This window comes from Callithrix jacchus, chromosome 19, assembly GCF_049354715.1.
Source record: "Callithrix jacchus isolate 240 chromosome 19, calJac240_pri, whole genome shotgun sequence".
Taxonomy (NCBI): Eukaryota; Metazoa; Chordata; class Mammalia; order Primates; family Cebidae; genus Callithrix; species Callithrix jacchus.
In genome coordinates, this window is record NC_133520.1 from 15,382,649 (window position 1) to 15,401,641 (window position 18,993).

An 18,993-nucleotide genomic window follows, 5' to 3' on the forward strand; every position below is an offset into this window, starting at 1 on the left:
ACTGCCTTTTGTCGGCCTTTCTGCAGATGTCACCAGTGGTTATCCCAGCAGAGGGTTCGGCTTGTAGCAGCGCCTCTGGCTGATTCCCGCGCTGCGTTTCAAGTGTCAATCAAAAAGGAAGGACGCAGCTTAGGTCCTGGTCATTGTCCTGTGAAAAGAGCCAAGCATTTAACATTGATTTAGCTCCCTCAATATACAAAGATAGAGCCAGCTTTGTGCATCGAAAAGGGCCTTTGGCAAGGTTGCTTGTAGAGCAATTCCATCGCATCCGATGCGCCTTGGTTTAGCTGTCATACTGCGGTGTCTGGAGCCCTCTGAAAAGTTATTCAGGACTGAGTGAGCAAATTAAAAAGAAATCACATGTTCCCCGAAAGAGTGGGGCTACTTGTGGAACAGGCCTGTTCATACCTCTTGGTCTTGAAAAGCATTTTCAATAATGTTAATAACAATAGTCCAGCGCTTCGGACATGGTGAGTTAGAGCAAGCAAGAAAGAAAGCTAGAGGAGACCTGGGAACTCGGGTGGGCAATTCGGGGTTCAACATGTACTCCTCCAACTTCACTACAGCCTGTGTGTGTCCCATGTGGCCTTCAGGGCTGCACGTTTTGACCAGTTACTGCTGTGCCTTACCCTTATTTATGTTTCCATTTCCTGTGGACAGCCACTACTTTGGCCAAATTTAGGGTGGAAAAATCATGATAGCAAAATTGGACTTTGACAAAATGACCTCGTTGCTTTTGTGATTGCCCTTGTTTTTCTCCTCCCTCTTCTTCCTCCTGTCTGTTTCTTTCTCCTTCTGCTCCTCCCTCCCTTCTTCCTCCTCTTCTTCATTCTTCGTGTTGTCTTTGTTTTCTTTGCACAAATCCAATCACAAAATTAGAGTCTGGCTAGTCTTTTTTACTTTTTAACTGCTTGCTCTGGGGCTATGTGTCCCAAATAATGTTCTACTTTTCACTTTCCAAGACTTTCCTTCCTCATCACAAAACAGTCAAGTTCCCTGGAATGGTGCTTACCAGGTGCAGGTTGAGGATTCTTGGGGGTTGACCCAGGTGAGCAGAGGCAACTCATGCTCCCTGAATGCCTGTGGAATCCCCTTCATTTCCTAGCTTTCCCTGCAGTTGAGTTGAAGTCTTGGGATGAGTTTGAGCTCATGGTATTGTGAAGAAATTCTTGCATCTCTACATCTGTTTTGAGGTGCCAGTAATCAGTATGCCTAGTCTACCCTTTCTGCCCCCTCAGGGGCTGTGTGTTGAGATGGTGGAGCTCCGAGGTAGAAGCAACTTCGATCCCTGAGTGAAGTCAGGCTGCCCTGGGGAGTCACTCAACTCCGGTGGACTTTGCATGAGCAAGAAATAAACCTTTGTTGTGTTAAACCACTGAGCTAGAGTTTTGCCCATCCTGTTTAATGCGGAATTTACCTAGAAATATCTCGATAAGGCACTCCTCAAAAATGGGTGGTTCTAAAAGTTTAGTTAGTGATAGAGTTTTTTCCAACAGCTGCTCTAACCTGTGTCAATACAGCAAGATGATAAATGGAAACACACCACAAAATGGTTCATTTTCCACTTGCCAGTGTTCTGAGTCCTCAGCGGTGACTTGGCTGCCATACTGAACCACCCTTCTACGCCCACCCATATCCCCAATTTTTGTGCCAAATTGTTCTTTAATTGCATCTGCCTGCCCACACCTCAACTAAGAATTAACCAAATCATCTGTCCGTCTTGCTCTTGAACCAAGAATAGGGAGTGTGACTTACAGGAAATAAAATATCCTTGCTGATGAGTGCCACTGCTGAGTTTGGGTCTCCAGTCTCAGCTGTCCCACAATAACAATTGGCAATTCCATCACATGTCCTTAATTACTTTCTTCCCATTCTCTTAACATATCATATTACTTCCAAATTCACAGGGGAAAAGAAATGAGGCTAAATGGTATGGTTTCACTAAAATTTCCATTCATTCCTCACAAGCTTTTCTGTGCCTTTCTCCCTTGCCTCAGAGGAGTCTTCATTTCATCCAAGGATGGTCCACACACCTGCCTTCTGGATCCCATCTCCTCGGGCTTTGCTTTGTTAATTTCCCCTCTTATCCCTGGAGTTTCCATCTTCAACCGCTTCATCTTCCCAGCACATAAACGAGCTCCCTCTGTAAGCTTCAGATAAAGTGATCCACACTCGCATTTTCCTTTTTCTCATTTCCCCGCTATTACTTGATCCCAGCTATTACAGAATCTCCTATTTGTGGCGTTAGACCTCTCCACAGAGCTTCTATAGATGAAGATTGTTAGGTGTGTGTCCCCACCTTGTGCTGTCTAGCTATCACAGGAGTAGAGCTAAGGGAAGACTGGCGGTTGGGCATCTGGCTGCTGCTTCTTGCCCCAGCGTAATTTGGCAATGCACTTGTTCACCCGTGAACTTCAGGCAATTCCATGAGAGACAAAACTTTACACCTTCTTTGGCTTTGCTCCAGAAGAGCATTTCCAGAGACCATCTTACTTGATTCTTCTTTCTGTGTTGCATTTTTCCTTTTGAAAACTTCTTTATTGCCTCTCAATGTTAATTAACATTAGTTAGTAATTTTACATGTGAATGTTTTAATTCTTTTGACCCTAGACTCCCTGAAACAAAGAGCATGTTCTATCTTCCTTCTAATCCGTACACCCCTATTCCTTTGCACCTAGGTAGACACGTACTCAGACTCACACTGGCAAAGACATCATAGGACACAGGTAGAGTCTCCGCCTCAATCTTCTTCCTTCTTACTGTAGACATTTAATGTGTTACTGTAAAGGTGATCTGATGTCTCAATACTTGAAAAAAATGAAAGCATGTTGGTCTCATCAGAAGCAAAACTTCTCTGCGTATCTCCATGTGGCAACTAATTCCACTCTTTTGACTAAATTTGCTGGTCAGGCTGATAGACCAAGTCATCACCTTGAACTGGTTCTCATGGTCCAAATGGTGACACTGGATCCGCACGCAGATGCTAGTTGATTTTTTTGACTTCCTCCCAGCTTCCTAGCCGTGATACAACTCTGTTTGGATCTTATGTTGTGATTCATTTTCAACCATCAATCAAGTTTTTAAACCACGGCAGACAGCAAAGACACAAAGTCTGCAATCTGGGAAAGGTGAGGTCACAGAGCATTAAGAGAAAAAGAAAGAAAATTGCCATGAATTCATGAGTAAGCTAAAGCGAATGTCATATGACATTTGACTTTGTTTACCATCACTGGGTGTGTTTTCCCAGAGCACCAGGAGCTAGACAGGCAGGAGGGTGAAGAAGACTTGCTCAGAGATGAGTCATCTACATACTGAGCTTATTAAAGATTAAGGGGCCCTTTGGGTCTTTCCATCCAAAGACTATTGTTGTTCCTCCAGGTGTTCGGTTGCTATGCCTCCTTATGGTACTCAGGGCCATGGCATAACGGGTCTGAATTAACCTCATCTATGACCTCGTTACAAGTTCTCATCCTTTCATTGTGCTCCTGAAATGGGGAATATTTATTGTATTTTTCAGCAGCAATAGATCATATCCCTACGTTTTCTCCTCTATACTTTCCTTTTAGATGCTCAGAATTCCTCATGTGCTTAGAGTGACGTCTCTGAAATCCCAGAGAATGGTGGAACAAGAAGAGAATGGAGGTTGCCAGTCTCTTGACCCCTCCTACCACCCAAATAAACATTGGAGTGCCTGGGAAAAGTGTCACGAGGCTCAGAAGCCCTTGACAAAGTGCCAGAGCTTCTATGGAGTACAGAGGGGGCAGCCTGGCTGGGATGCTTTGGCTGTGGGCATCTCAGAGATTAGAGATCAAATCTGATCCTGAGCATGGGGTTTAGGATCTTTCCCTCAGGACAATGAAGGCTTTGGTCAGAAGACACCAAGCCACAGGTTCTACTTGTCCTTGCCCTGGCCTCTTTTGTCTGGGCTGCACTTCTTGGATCTCACTGATTACTGCTTGTTGTACTCACTCGGCTTTCCTAGTACATGTGGGTCTTGTGAACTTTTGGTTTATAGACAATGAAGAAGTTGGTGTTTGCCTCTCACCTAAACAACCAGACGGAAAATGAAAAAAAGGAAAAAAAAAAAAAGGATCAGGTCATATTGTTGTAGTCATGTAAATTAAAAAAGAAAAATCTTCCACTGCATTTTGATTAAATCCAATTTTTAGAGTCCCCTGAAAGGAAATGTATATGGATGGGGAGAAGCCAGATAAGAAGAGAGGAGAAAGGAAATAAATGCATTTTAGTACAAACCATAGTAAGCTGTGGCCACACATACCAAGACCTGGCCTTGCAGTAAATCCTGTTTGAATTATTACAATTCATCAGAGCAGTCAAAATTGGTACGAAAATCTGCATACCACCTGGCCTGGAATAAAATAACCACCAGGGAAGTGGTCAGATCAAATACTTCCACTCTGTTTCCACTTGGCCTTTGCTATATCAATATTTATTGAGGCCATTCTCTTGATAATTCCTGATAACTCCTACTTTCCACCTCTGAGCATCAACTAAAAATGAAGACCATGAAGCTATACTGGTCCCCCGAGGGGAGGGGGCAGCTGTGGCATCGTGCTGTGGATGGGACTTTGGGTTCAGACTGCCTGAGTGCCCTGGCTGCAGCACACACTAGCTGAGTGGCCTTGGGTCATCAACCATTGCTCATCCCACCTTCCCTTCCTCAGCTGCGGAATAAAGATGGCAATAATGATAGCACCTGCCTCCAGATGTGGTGTTGAGGATTCAGTTAGATAATGCACATAAAGCACTCGAAAGTCCCTGGCACATACCAAGTGGTCAATAAATATAGCTATTACCATTTTGACTTTTAGAAAATGTATTCAATTCTTAATAGACAACTTCTTCACTTGAAAAATTAAAAACCCACAAAAGATGAATACATGACACACAAAAAATTCTAGTGCAGGTTACTATACAGGCATACTTCGTTGCACTGCGCCTGGCTTCACTGAGCTTTGCAGATATTGCGAATTTTGGGGTTGTTATGGTGATCTGTGGTCCATTTTCTTTGATGTTTCGATAATAATTGTTTTGGGGTGCCCAGAACCCCCTCATAAGAGGGCAGACTTAATCAGTGAGTGTGTGTATCTGACTGCTGCACTGACCAGCTGTTCTCCCATCTCTCTTCCCCTCCTTAGGCCTCCCTATTCCCTGAGAAACAAGAATATTGAAATTGTGCCAGTGAACAACCCTATAATGGCTTCTAAGTGTTCAGGTAAAAGGAAGAGTCACATGTCTTCCACTTTAAATCAAAAGCTAGAAATGGTTGAGCTCAGTGGGGAAGGCATGTCAGCCAAGTCAGGCCAAAAACCGGACCTCTTACACCAGACTCGTGAAGTTTGCCGATTTGTGAACGCAAAGAGAAAGTGCTTCAGAGAAATTAGGAGTGCTACTCCGTAAACACAAGAATAAGAAGAAAGAAGAACAGCCCTGTCGCTGATACTGAGAAACTTTGAGTGGTCCGCAGAGAAAATGAATCCAGCAACCACATTTCCTCCAGCCAAAGCCTAAGCCAGAGAAAGAGTCTAACTCTCTCTATGAAAGCTGAGAGACGCTAGGAAGAGGCAGACAAAACACTGGAAGCTAGCAGAGGCTGATTCAGAAAGTGTGTGGAAAGAAACCATCTCCAGAGCTTAAGGTACTCTATGAATCAGCAAGTGTGACGTAAAAATCACGGCAAGTTATCCAGATCTAGCTACTGATGAAAGCTACACTAAGCAACAGATTTGCAATGTGTATGAAACAGCCCTCTCTTGGAAGAGGATGCTTTCTAGGACCTTCATAGCTAGAGAGAAGAAGTCAATGCCTGGCTTCAAAGCTTCAAAGGACAGGCTGATTCTGTCGTTAGGAGCAAATGCAGCTGGTGGCTTTAAGTGGAAGTCATGTTCGATGACCATTCTAAAAATTCTAGGGCTCTTAAAAATAATGCTCAACCTGCCTTTTCTGTGCTCTATCAATGAAACAATAAAGCGTGAATAGCAGCATATTTGTTTACAGCATGGTTTACTGACTGTTTTAAGCTTGCGGTTGATACTTACTTATCAGAGTGAAAGATTTCTTTCAGGATATTACTGCTGATTGACAATGCACCTGGTCACCCAGGAGCTGTAATGGAGACATACAAGGAGATGAATGTTGATTTCATGCCAGACAGCACAACGTCCATTCTGCAGCCCATGGATCAATATAATAAGACTTGGACTTTCAAGTCTTATTATATAAGATATAAATTCTTATAAGGGTATAGCTGCCACAGATAGTGATTCCTCTGATGGATATGGGAAAAGTGCATTCAAAATCTTCTGGAAAGGATTCACCATTTTAGATGCCATTGAGAACACTTGTGATTCAGGGAATGAGGTGAAAATGTCCACGTTAACAGGAGTTTGAAAGAAGTTGATTCAAACCCCCATGGATGACTTGATGGGTTCAAGACATCAGTGGAGGAAGTAGCTCCAGATGTGGTGGAAACAGCAAGAGAACTAGAATTAGAAGTGGAGCCTGAAGAGATGACGGAATTGCTGCGATTTCATGATAGATGAGCAAAGCAAGTGGTTTCTTGAGTCAGAATCTACTCCTGGTGAACATTGTGAATGCTGTGAATATTGTGGAAATGATAAGAAAGGATTGAGAATATTCCATAAAGTTAGTTGATCAAGCAGCAGCAAGGTTTGAGAGTTGGCTTATCTCTAAAGAAGTTTTACTGTGGGCAAAACGCTATGGAACAGCGTCACATACTACAAAGAGACAATCAGTGCAGCAAATTTCATTGTTGCCTTGTTTTTAAAAACCGCCACTGTTGCCCCAGTCTTCAGGAACCGCCACCTTTGCCAGTCCGCAGCCAACAACGTGGAAGTGTCAGACCCTCCACCAGCAAAAAGATTATGCTGTGCTGAAGGCTCAAATGGTCATTAGCATTTTTAGCAATAAAGTATTTTAAAATTAAGGTACTACATTTTTATTTAGTGACAATGCTATTGCACACTTGGTAGTGTTGAAAAGATAACTTTTATATACACCAGAAAACCAAACAATTGTGTGACTTGCTTTATTGCAATATTGCCTTTATTGGGATGGCCTGGAACCAAATCCATGATATCTCCAAGATATGCCTACATAAAGTGTGAAAGCATAAAAACTGGAAAAGAAAGTTAAATTCCCCTGTAATCTCCCTGCCCAACAATAATTTATATGTCTAATATACATTAGAGCGTATACATTACATTATACTAATGTAATATACATTAATGTCTAATATACATTAGAGCGTATATTATTTGAGAAATATATATTTTATTATATAGTCATATAAATTATGTATGTGTACATTTATATTTATAAATAATTTCATGATATACACAATAGTACCTACATATCAATTTTTAATTGAATGGGGATTATACACAGTGTATTGTTGATTAGAAACTGCCCTTTTTGTTTAAGGAAAGAGAGTGTGTGATGAATATTCTCTGTTCCTCACAGTTCACGAAAGAGAGGGAGAAATCCCTCTCTTCTATCAGAGCTGCATGTCCCCTAGGAGACCTTCTCAGACTACCCAAAATAAAACGGTACTCCATCCCCTTTCCTCCCCCGGCCCTCCTTTGTTTCAGAAGAGGTGCTTCTATCTGTTTGCCATCTTTATCCCCAGAGGACCTACGCCTGAGTCGCCACGGCATCTCCCACACCTACATCTGCCTCCTGCTCATTGCTCAGTATATATTTGTAGAATGAACGCATATATAATTCCACATTATTTCTCTGTGGCACACATCTTTCTAGTAACATTGGGACAGTTTTCTCTAATCATCAGTTAATGGGCTCTGAGGAAATGCAAACTAATTTAAATCTTTTCCCAAGCAAAGCATAAAAGGGAAGGGAGCACTGCTAAGAAATACAGACACGGGCTATTCCACAGTTAACTGGACCTGTCTTTTTAATGTCTGCCATGGTGGAGTTCACTGGGCAATGTACATGAACTCTCTTACCTGTGAAAAGGCAAGTATTTTGTTTGTACTTCTGTCTTTACTTCTATTTCACCACGTGTTTGTGTCCACCCTGCATGTCAGTTTTCTGCTTCCCTGTCTATTCTGCCATTAAAATACAAGTCCTTGGGGTAGGGCCCAGGGGGTTCCTTCTGGACCTTTCCCATAGCTTTGCTTTTAGGAAGAGCAGACTAGAAGAGTGGATGAGGGATCATGTCAGCCCTTTACTTTGTATTCTGAAATTACACTGAATCCATACCAGATCGCAGACTGCAATCCTGAGATGACTTCGTTGGTTTACCTTCGGCCCTAAACTCTCCTCTCTCCAAATATAAAAGGGTCACACTGTAACCAATTTACCACAACAAAAATTATATTAATTGTGGGTTTTTTTTTTTTTTTTTTTTGAGACGGAGTTTTGCTCTTGTTACCCAGGCTGGAGTGCAATGGCGCCATCTCGGCTCACCGCAACCTCCGCCTCCTGGGTTCAGGCAATTCTCCTGCCTCAGCCTCCTGAGTAGCTGGGATTACAGGCATGCGCCACCATGCCCAGCTAATTTTTTGTATTTTGAGTAGAGACGGGGTTTCATCATATTGACCAGGATGGTCTCGATCTGTTGACCTCGTGATCCACCCGCCTCGGTCTCCCAAAGTGCTGGGATTACAGGCTTGAGCCACCGCGCCCGGCCTAATTGTGGTTTTTCTTATGATAACTTGCTAACTGGACAATAAATTATTTCTAGAAGATGAGATCTTCATGTACCCTAAACAGGGCAGGATAAACCCAGTGAGAGGGATTAGAAGCCCTAGAGGCTTGTGTCCAGAGAAGAGGATGTGAGTAAAGAAGACACACAGTGAGAGAAAGTGAAGAAAACCACGTGTACCCTGATAGTGTGGAGTGAGCAGCGGCTTAGAAATGCTTTACCCAAGAGATGGACTTAGGGAGTCATTCGTGGAACGTTGCTGTGACGCTTAGTTTCTTTGTGTCCACTTGGATAGGGCTATAGAACTCAGTTATTTAATCAAAACACAGTCACTGTTGCTGTGATGGCATTTTAAAAATGTGGTTGACACCTGCAATCAGTTGACCTTAAGAAAAGGAGATCATCCTCTATTATGTGGGTGGGTCTCTTCTAATCAGTTGAAGGCTTAAGTGCAAATACTAAGACTTTCTGAAGAAGAAATTCTACCTCAGGACTGCAGCAGCAACTCCTGACTGAGCTGTTCACCTGGCAGCCTGCCTTATGGATTTTAAACTTGCCAGTCACCACAAACACATAAGACAGTTTCCCATAAGAAATCATGTATGCGATATATAGATAATATACATATACATGCATATGGAGAGAATAGATATCTGTAGATCTACACATAATACATATATGATATACATATATATCTATATAGATATCATATCTGATATTTATACAAGTAATGGATATATAGAGACATAGTTATAGACATCTATATGTAATAGACATGGGTATATCTCTATATAGATACCTATCTCTCTGTATACACATACAGATAGATATCTCTCCATATACATATACAAGGAGATATCTTTATATATAGAGAGAGATATCTCCTAAGGGTTCTGTTTCTATGGAGAATTCTGACTGATAATGCTGGGAAACAGAATCTGCTCAGAAGAGGGAGGAGCAGATGGGGTTGGAGTGGCAAGAGAAAGGGGAAAAAATTCAGACATTCCGGTCGCTGCTGTCAAAAATTAAGAACATGCAGAGTCAAGGAGAGTAATTGGAACATGAAACAGGTCTGGGGACGCAATGTTGAACAAAAAAGTGTGTTTCCCTGAGGAGCTGAGGTAGCTGACAGCAATCGCCGGACCAGGGTGGGTGTCGGGGTAGAATCTGGAGTGGCCGCTTATGTGTGTACTTTACACTTCTCAGGCTGTCCCTATGTATTCTTGTTTGGGTCTCACACCAGCCCTGCAAATTGGCAAGGGCAAGAATTAATATTCCCATTTCACAGGTCAGAAAATAAAGAGCCACTGGGTAGTCCAAGACTGGGGACTTGTGGCTGCAACAGAAGATTCCCCTTGAAGGAGAATGAACGGTGTTTCAAACCACATCCGGCCGAATCAGATCAGGAGGCTGCAGCCACCTCTTCTGCATCCACCTCTGCCTGTGATGGCTCCCTGCCCCTACAAAAGACATTATCTGCTTGAGAACAATCCTGGAGACGGGCCCTGCTGATGAGCAATATCTCACGGGAGGACTGAAGGGGAAAAGGCTGTGGAGGACATGGTCTTTAGACGGGAAGTTGAGCGGTGGCAACAAAAGTTACCCATCGGCGAAAACAGCTGGGGAGCCATCTGTCTGGGAGAAGCCTCCTGCCCATTTCATTACCCCCCTTTCTGCATTTGTGAGAGGCCTGGCCGCTGACGGCAGGCGGTTTATAGCAGAGGGAACAGAAGGAAACCCGTTGGCCCTTGGATAACCTTGGCCTCATTAGCATCGAACCAAAGCCCACTGCGCTATTGACTTCTAGTAAATATCCACCCATCAAGAAGATGTCCCGGAGCCCTGCCTCCGGGGTGTTCAGACACCAGACAGAGCCTTCTTGCTCCTCCATCCGGGAGCGGGTGCCTAACCGTTCTCCCTGCCCATAACCACCCAGCTCTCAGAAACCACTCCATCTTCCCAGGAGGGGACAGTGGTGGGGGGTGGGCAGTGAGAAGAAAACCTCCGTGGTCACCTCGCTGAAAGTCTCCCATTCTCTCCCTCTAAAGGGCCAAACAAACCCTGGAAAGGCAGTTTAGCAAATGAAGTACATACAATTAGATTTCCAACTGCTTTGAAAACTTTTATTTTTGTACAGCAAATGACACATTATCTTTCCAGAGGTCAGGAAATAATGCAGTGGGAGTCTTGTGACATTGTGAGAGTTAATGTTTCTATTTGCCATTGTGTCCTGCGCAAAGAAAGGCGCCGGGTCACCTGGGGTTACCACAACACAGCGCTGAGATGGTAGAATCCACCAGAAGTGCTTTGATAATGTTGAACACTATTGTTCAGGCAATGGCTCCCTCCTTACCCACACTGCATAATGGGCCTCTGAGTGCTAAGGAGATAAGCGATACTATCCTTGGAGTGTCAGAGGTAGGGCTCTCCAGAAGCTGCATTCATAATTTCCTCCAACTTAAGGACTTCGATTTTTTAATAGTAATTGAAACATATAATTCAATAGAAGTGTCACTCTAATATAATAATTGCCAAGGAAATTGAACCACAAAGAAGTACTATAAATCGCAATTTACCTTTATTAGAGTACGTGGAGCTGGTAATGTTTTCTCATCAAGAAAGCGCCCTCCACCCCCACCCAGATACCTTCCCTTTCCATCTTTTGAATGTTCATCATCCTTCATGCTGCCCTCTTAAGCAATACCTTCGCTTCTTCTTAGATTTCCAGTCGGCATATTTGGCCTCTCTTAAAATGCTTATCATTGCAAAGTGTTCATATTAATTGCTCTGGTGAAAGCTTTGTAATATAAACTTCAGCTAAACTCTTTATTGTCAAATGTCAGCTTCCTGATGTTCTATCTAGAACATTGGCTTTCATGGTTATAAGTAACATAAAGGTGTTTTGTGTATTTAAAGGACTGTGTAAGTATAAGTTGCTGTTATTGTGATTTTGCACATCTTTCTTAACATGAAACAATATTTACAGAGGATGTGTTATACCCCTGAACTGAGTCCAGGACCTAGCATAGAACAAAATAAGAAGCCATTCCTCTCTTCTGGGTAGGTGTTGCTTGGAGCCACCTGAGTTACTGTTATCATTATGATTTCTGATTATTGATAGGAAATATACAACCTGCTCACTTCTTATCCCACCCCCATAATTATTGAGCCATTCTGTCATCTGTTTCCTGCCTGGATTTTGATCTATAGTTATAAGCACTCCTTACCTCTTTTCCACTTACCTACCTTGATTTACTTCTAGGACACATCTAACAAGAAACTGACGAAGACAGGATAACTCAGGAGCCCAGTGCACTCACTCTTTCCTGGAAAGGGTCTTTATTCACAGGAATCCCAGGAACGTGGGGCAAGCTTTAGGTTTACTTAGAGAAGAAAGAAAAAATAAGAGAGAGAAGGAGATTAAGGAACCAAGAAAGAACAGGAGAGAGATCCAAGATGGCCAATTACTAGCAGCTCAGGATTGTAGCTCCTAGTGAAAGCACAGAGAACGAGAGGACGCCACACTTTCAGACAAATTTTTGTTGCTCACGGACCAGGAGATTCCCAGTGGAGGAGCCCCACGGGTTGCCAGCACGACTCTTGTGGCTGGCGTGGTGGTTCTTGGTGCAGAGTAAACAGGACTGGGTCCCCTTTTGGTCGATGTTTGGAGCTCCAGGAAGGCAGAGTCACCCATTCAGCTGATTGAAAATGGGACTTGAGAAGGAAGCCAGACCTGAGACTCCCGGGCAGAAAAGCACCATGAATCTTAACGCCGCTGTTTTAGCCAGCGCAGTGGGTTGCTCAGATTCCGGTGCTGGGAATCAACAAGTTGGACGTCCACTCAGAGATCTAATTAGAAAGTTAGTAATTACAAAGACGACGGATGGATAAATTTACAATGATGGAAAGAAACCAGCATAAAAGGGCTGAGAATATCCAAAATCAGAACACCTCTCCCTCTACAGGGGATCACAGTTCACCAACATCAAGGGCACAAGGCCTGATAGAGAACGAGTGTGTTCCATTAACAGAATTAGGCTTCAGAAGGTGGATAATAAGAAACTTCTGTGAGTTAAAAGAACATGTTCTAGCCCAATGTAAAGAAACTAAGAACCTTGAAAAAAGGTTTGACAAAATCCTAATGAGAATAGACAATTTAGAGAGAAATATAAGTGAATTAATGGAACTGAAGAATACAATGTGAGAACGCCACGAAGTATGCGCAGGTTTTAACAGTCGAATTGATCAAGCAGAAGAAAGGATATTAGAGGTTGAAGACCAACTTAATGAAATGAAATGAGAAGAAAAGAATAGAGAAGAAAGAGTAAAAAGTAATGAGCAAAGTCTCCAAGAAATATGGGACTATGTGAAAAGACCTAATTTATGTTTGATAGGTGTACCTGAATGTCGTGAAGAGAATGAATTCAAGCTGGAAAATATTCTTCAGGATATTATTCAGGAAAACTTTCCTAACCTAGTAAGGCAGGACAATACTCAACTCCAGGTAATACAGAGAACACCACAAAGATATTTCTCAAGTAGAGCAACCCCAAGACATATAATCGTTAGATTCACCAGGGTTGAAATACAGGAGAAAATTTTAAGGGCAGCCAGAGAGAAATGTCAGGTTACCCATAAAGGGAAGCCTATTAGACTTACAGCAGATCTCTCAGCAGAAACCCTACAAACTAGAAGAGAGTGGGGGTCAATATTCAATATCCTCAAAGAAAAGAACGTTCAATCCAGAATCTCATATCCAGCCAAACTAAGCTTCATAGATGAAGGAAAAATAAAAATTTTCACGAACAGGCAAGCACTCAGAGATTTCATCACCACCAGGCCTGCTTTACAGGAGCTTCTGAAAGAAGCACTATGCACAGAAAGGAACAACCAGTATCAGTCATCTCAAAAACTTACCAAAAGGTAAAGAGTATCTCCACAATGAAGAATCTATATCAACTAATGGGCAAAATAGCCAGCTAGCATTAAATGACAATATTAAACTCACAAATATCAATATTAGTCCTAAATTTAAATGGATTAAATGCCCCAATCAAAGACACAGAAAGGCAAATTGAATAAAAAGTCAAAACCCATCAGTATGCTATATCCAGATCCATCTCACAAGCAAGGACACACAAAGACTCAAAATAAAAGGTTGGTGGAAGACTTACCAATCAAATGGAGAGCAAAGAAAACAAAAAACAAAAAAAAACCAGGAGTTGTAACTTTCATCTCTGACAAAATAGGCTTTAATAGTAACAAAGACTAAAAGAAACAAAGAAGGACATTACGTTATGGTAAAAGGATCAATGCAACAACAGGAGTCAATGATCATAAATATATATGCACCCAATAGAGGAACACCCAGATACATAAGACAAGTTCTTAATGACTTATAAAGAGACTTGGACTCCCCCCCACAATAATAGCGGGAGACTTTGACACCACATTGTTAATATTTGATGGATCAACGAGATAGAAAATTAACAGGGACATCTATGATTTGAACTCAGACCTGGAACAAGTAAACTCAGTGAATATTTATAGAATTCTTCACCCCAGGCCCACAGAACATACATTTTTCTCACTATCACATTACACCAATTTTGAAAGTGACCACATAATTGGAAGTAAATCACTCTTCAGCATTTGCATAGCCTTTCACAGACTTAAATGAAATATTGGTTGGCTGTTTGTTCGTTGTTTTCTTCCCTTATTCCTTCCTGTCTCCGCTGATAAGTACAATTATCAGCATAAAAGAGGCTTTTAATACCTATTTTTAGATTGCATTCCAGCCTGGGCAATAGAGCAAGACTCCTGTTCTCTCTCCCCCTTTCTCTTTCTCTTTCTTTCTTTAAAAAAAAAAACAAAACACATTTTAAAGTTAACAGAAACTCTGCCAACATAAAAAAAGGAAAGGAGAGAAAAGAGGGAGGGAGCAGAAGAAAGGAAGAGAGAGAAACAGGGCAGAACACAAGAGAGGCTGACACACACATCCTGGACAAAGCCCCTCTGGCGAGTGAAGTGAGAAGGTGAGATACAAAGTATGTGTCCATTTCGATTATTACTATGTAATAGCTGTATTTATGAAGACAAAGAATAGCAACAGTAAAAGTAGACATGCTTCATTGTCAGGATTATGAGTAGTATTTTCTCCATTTTCTGGACTTCCTATTAGACACTGTCTTTATAATAGAAAAGTGGAAGAGATGAGATGCAAAAGGATGGCATAAAGAGCCAAGAGCATCCCATCGCAGGATGAACAAATAAATCAAGTGCAAAAAGGCTGGCCTCTGAAGGCACCCAGATGGAGTTGTCATGTCCACCCGGCAACGCTGGTTGCCAATCACCTCCATGGCTAAATGAGGGAGGGTCTTTCCACTGCCTAGTTGGATTGTTATGAGAATGAAAGGGACTAGAGCTTGTAATGGGCATAACATACCTTGTGAATCTTAAGTACTCAACAGATGTGGGTCTCACTTCCTTCTGACCCAAGTAATCCTGTTCATTCCGATTCACTTCAGTGGATCACTTCTACCCCGAAAACAACCTGAGACAACACTCCTTGTTTCCACACACTGTTAGATATGTCACTGTTTCAATCACGACCCCTAAAATGTTCTAACCACATAGAATCGATGTTGTAAAACACACTGGCTTGAAAAGTTCCAGTATCTACAGGGCGCGGCTGGGTGCTCTGGAGTCCAGAGGCTCACTGGACCAAGAAGAAGGAGTCTCAAGCGTGAGTCCGAGTTGCTGAAAGCATGTTGCGTGACCCTGGGCAACACACTTTGCTTCTCATGGCCTTACTTTTCTCACCTGGAAAATGAAGGGAAATGGCCAGAACCAGGAGTTTAAACAACCCATTTAGCAGCACTTCCGTGTTCAGATTGAATGTTACCCAGAACAGAGATGCTCTGGTCGTGGCCAGGCAAGCGGTGGCAGCTGTGACCTCCTCCCAACTTGGTGGTCCCGGATCTCCAGTGTTGGACCTCGAGACTTATCTGCAAGGCTACAGAGAGCAGTGCTGGAAGCCACAGACTTTTACACTCTCCAGAACCACACAGTCCACAAGTGTACATATTTCTATTCCACTTTATTGACACCTGGTCGGCTGGCATGACTATTTTATTTTTTAAACTCTTATCAACAAATAACAAAGCAGACTTTTTCTTGAATTTGGGGACAGTTAAAAGCTAGTCCACTCAGAATTGTGCACTGCTAAGTACCTGTGATTTTCTTTCCCTTCTGCTTTTATTGATTGGTTGTTTTACTTTCTTTCATTCCTGCCCTTTTACAAAAGGACTCTCTATATGGAATTCCTCAGTGTATCTCCCTGAATAGACTTGTGCATTTGAGAGTGAGGACAGAGCAGGAATATTAGATTCTGCCTCCTTGTCATTTGGGAATCTCAATCTCTCTCTCTCTCTCTCTCTTTCTCCCTTTCTTTCTTTCTCTCTATCTCTCTCTCCCCTCCTCTCTCTCTCTCTCTCTCTCTCTCTCTCTCTCTCTCTCTCTCTCTCTCTCTATCTCTCTTTCTCTCTCTCTCTCTGCAGGTGGAGTTTCTCTTTCAGATTTCTATTCCTAGCACCTTCCTTCTTCCTCCAGACATCCTCTAAACTGGTCTAAGGACCATCAGAGCAGCCTTACCTTGAAGGCATCTTAAAAGCACAGATTCCTGGGTCTGCCCCCATAGGTCAAGAGATAGAGAACATCCTGGTCAACATGGTGAAACCCCGTCTCTACTAAAAATACAAAAAATTAGCTGGGCATGGTGGCGCGTGCCTGTAATTCCAGCTACTCAGGAGGCTGAGGCAGGAGAATTCCCTGAACCCAGGAGGCGGAGGTTGCAGTGAGCCGAGATCATGCCATTGCACTCCAGCCTGGGTAACAAGAGAGAAACTCCGTCTCAAAAAAAAAAAAAAAAAAAAGGAAAATCTCTAATGTTTGAGTTTAGGAAAGTATGATAAAATTAGCTCTTAAAGTGATTTTCATCTCCACTAAATTTCAAAAACGATCTTTGAAACCCCTTTCCCCAAATCTCTGTCCCCCATTTCCTCATCTCTCTCCTCCTAGCTTCCTTCCCCTCAGTTTTCATCCTAATTACCAGCTAACTGGTGGATGTTATTGCTACTTAAATGCACTCCCACTCTGGATCCCTAATCATGCCCATTGTGCTCCTCAAAGCTAAGTCAAGAATTGCTGCCTTTTTATTTCCCTCTCTCTATATATTGTAGAAGGAAGCAGGTCCCCGCGGCTTTTGTTGTCCCTACTTCTGGGCTGAGCTCCATTTGCTGGTGAACGGGGCTTATCTTCACTCTCCCCCTCTAAATACTGTAACATTCAGCATCCTTTCATGTCTGTGCTTTTAAAGTAAATCTTTGGACAATTAAAGATATGAAATGGCTAAATAGAGTTCTGCAGGCGTTGTTCTCTCCTTTTTAAAGGTTTAATCACACTTAATGGCTCTCTTCAAAACTTGAATTTTCCATTTTGGTGTTTTGACTCCATTGAAAGAGTTTACTAATATTCTTTCAAAAGTATTCTCTGCTCAAATGAGCTATTCAATAAAGTTTTATGCCATGCTATAGGATTTACTCTGAGTGGAAAATAATTTAAAGGGAGATCAGAGTTGGGGGTGCCATTCCTCTCTACAGGTTTTGTTAGCCAAACCATAATCATCAATATCAAGCCCATTAAAAGTTAGTGTGAAGGAACAGGAATTATCATTTGGATCTAAGGGAGACTCTTTCAAATGCAATTTCTATACCTCCTTTCCTCGAAGATAATTTCTTGTTCATCTTGTGATTCTATAAATAGGAATATGTGATAAATTCCCCTCCCTCCCTCACTCCCTCCCTCCCTCCCTCCCTCCCTCCCTTCCTTTTCCCTTCTCCTCATTCTATTTTTTGTTCTCCCTGAAAAATAGTGGACATAAGAGTAGGGGAGAGTCAAAGGAATCCATTGGTGAGCTATCCGCCTCAGACCGTTGTAAACAGATCGTCTTGACTCTTCCCAGTCTTGGTCCTGCTAAAATACATCTTGCTCTTTACTTGTCAGCATCAGGAGTGTAAAGCCGGGTGGACACTGAGTGCCCCCCGGGGTCATACTCAGTCCAAATGATAGAATTTGCCACACAAAAGGGAAATTTAGTGGAAAGTGAAGGCCAGTACTCCCTAACAGCACCTCGTTTAACCCCAGACTCTGTTGGTTTCAGTGATAGAGATGAATAACCGGCACTAATGAGCTATTTAGGCTCAGATAAGGAAAACTCAGGCGATACCTATGACCGAACAGGGACACACCCTTTCCCTACCTGCTGTCTGTGTGCCTTGGTTTGTTTTTCCGCAAGCAGCCTGTGAATGCTTGCAACGTCCCCAGCAGTGTGCTAAGTACCAGGACAAACCATGACCTGGCCTTGAGGAGTTTCACATCTGGCTAAAGAAACGAGTAATGTATGTACTGGGAAGAACACAGAAGACAATGAGGTCTGACCCAGGCACCATCATTCACTAATGACTCGGCCTCTGGAAAGGCATCTACCTTCTCAGAGACTCCGTGTTTCTCTTCCGTGAAGAAGGCTGCTGCAATCAAGTAGCATTTGTGGTTTTCTGAAGGTATCTCATTATTTTGTTTATTGCTGATTAGATGTCTTCTCCCTCCTTTCCAATGTCAGTTCCCTTAGAGCAGGGACCTTGGCGGACTCTTCACCTCTGTACCTGCAGGGCCTAGGCCAGCAACTGGCATAGAGAGATAATGAATAGAGAGCTGCTGAATGGGTGCACATGTTCTATGGGTAAAGGAGTCTGGATGAAGACTGAGCTACTGACCTTGACCTGGTTTTGTAGGCTTGGTAGGATTTGTACAGGTCAGAGGAGGGGAAGAGTATTTCAAGAAGACAGCAGAAGATGGGGAGGAAATGGGGTTAAGGAATAGTGAGGATACTATAATGGGGTCACAGATACTGAAGACACCAGCCTGCTTTCAGGGTTAATGGCGTGTGCCCTGGGAAAACTGGGTTCAGGCTAGATTTTGACAGGCCTTAAGTGTCAGGATTAGCCAGTGGAGAGATAGCTAAGGGTTTGACCAGGGTTGTTTCTTGAAGAAAGTAATGTTTTGGGAAGCTTAGTCAGGTAGTGAAACATAGAGCTGAAATTGTCAGAGAAATAAATTAGATGTAGAGTAACTGGGGCCTCAGGTAAGAAGGCCTGAATTAGAATCACAGGAGTGGGACTCTAGAGGGAGAGAGAATTGGGAGCACCTACAAAGCAAGGACCAATGGA

The 18,993-nt window shown here is 42.7% G+C and overlaps 1 long non-coding RNA gene across 1 annotated transcript; it reads left to right on the forward strand.

Annotated features, from left to right (window-relative positions):
- Positions 1-9,633: 9,633 nt before the first annotated feature.
- Positions 9,634-14,586, forward strand: LOC144580319 (uncharacterized). Its single transcript, XR_013529612.1, has 2 exons — positions 9,634-9,828; positions 9,996-14,586. It is a non-coding gene; the product is annotated as an uncharacterized LOC144580319 (long non-coding RNA).
- The last annotated feature ends 4,407 nt before the right edge of the window (positions 14,587-18,993 follow it).